The sequence below is a fragment of the Myotis brandtii genome, unplaced genomic scaffold, assembly GCF_000412655.1.
Source record: "Myotis brandtii unplaced genomic scaffold, ASM41265v1 scaffold3084, whole genome shotgun sequence".
NCBI lineage: Eukaryota > Metazoa > Chordata > Mammalia > Chiroptera > Vespertilionidae > Myotis > Myotis brandtii.
Genome location: NW_005361806.1, coordinates 1 through 1208, shown reverse-complemented (window position 1 = coordinate 1208; position 1208 = coordinate 1). Strand labels below are relative to the sequence as shown.

General features: G+C 39.2%; 1 long non-coding RNA gene across 1 annotated transcript; it reads right to left on the bottom strand.

The window, feature by feature from the left end:
- Nucleotides 1-423: 423 nt before the first annotated feature.
- LOC102242659 lies at nt 424-1202 on the bottom strand. Its single transcript, XR_001362817.1, has 2 exons — nt 619-1202; nt 424-456 (listed from the first exon to the last, which is right to left on the bottom strand). It is a non-coding gene; the product is annotated as an uncharacterized LOC102242659 (long non-coding RNA).
- Nucleotides 1203-1208: the final 6 nt, after the last annotated feature.

Genomic DNA, 1208 nt, shown 5'->3' with positions numbered 1-1208 from the left:
TGTAGAATAAAATTAGGATGAATCATTACATTATAATGAAACGAGAAATTCAGGTCAGAAGCAAGGGATAATGATCTACCTTTACTTATTATTGAGGGAAATTAATAACCTTTAAATAATGAGGTGTGACAATAATGGTTTCTGGAAGTAGAGGAAGTACAATGTAAACCTCATCACTGAGAAATTCTGTATCAACCTAAGAACATATTACTTTTTTGGTAAATGTAGTACAAACATTCACCATCCCAGTGCTTGGCTTAATGAGGAGTTCCAGTAAGAAGATTGGTTGTTATACACAGAATTAAGTGATTCAGTCAGAAAGTCTTACCTGACATTCAGTGAGACCTGGAAGGTGGTGTGGGCTTTGGGTCCTTCACAAGTTTGGGGCAGAGTCTGTACCCCCAAAGCAAATGGGAACTCTTCTTTTTGGGGGAGAATATTATATTTCAAGGATGTCTGTGGAGCATCAAAGACAAATATTTGTATTTTCCCCTTCCTCATTATTTCTCCCAACCTTCTCAACACTTTTTGATTTCTTCCATCATTTCCTGAATTAGGACTTTTCAGGGAGAATGGTTACTAGGGACCCTCTGTCCTCATCTGCTCCAAGAGTCTCACCTGGAGGTAGACACACCCTTTTCCTGTTGCTGTCATGCTGTAATCTCCAGGCACCTTTGGCAATGAAATCTGCTGCAGTAGCAAGCGGTTGTCGTTGTCCACTTGGAAATTTGTGGAAAATGTCCCTGAAGATTGAATGGTCACCTGTACAGCCTTCCCAGTCCTGGTGAAAGTAGCTGCTCCATATCTGGACAAAGCATGGAGAGCCACCACTGTGTCCTGAGAGAGACAAGTGAGAGAACCTCTTAGGTATGATAACCCTTTGAGGACTCAGAAGCCCGAGTTAACTGCCACAAAAGGGCTTTGGATTTCCTATTTCCCTCACTACTTAAACACTGGAGTTCTAATTTCATTACTGGTTAGAATCCTTAAATAGATGACAGCACCATAATTTTCACATAGCTTCCTTGGACTATATGCCCTAAATTTTATTTTGTTCCTCATAAAATTGACCTGTGGAATATCAAAGACAAATATTTGTATTTTCCCCTTCCTGTGTTATTGGATTATTCTTAAGTATTAATTATTGTACACATTAAAAGTCTAGTTTATATATATATATCTACTAGAGGCCCGGTGCACGAAATTCG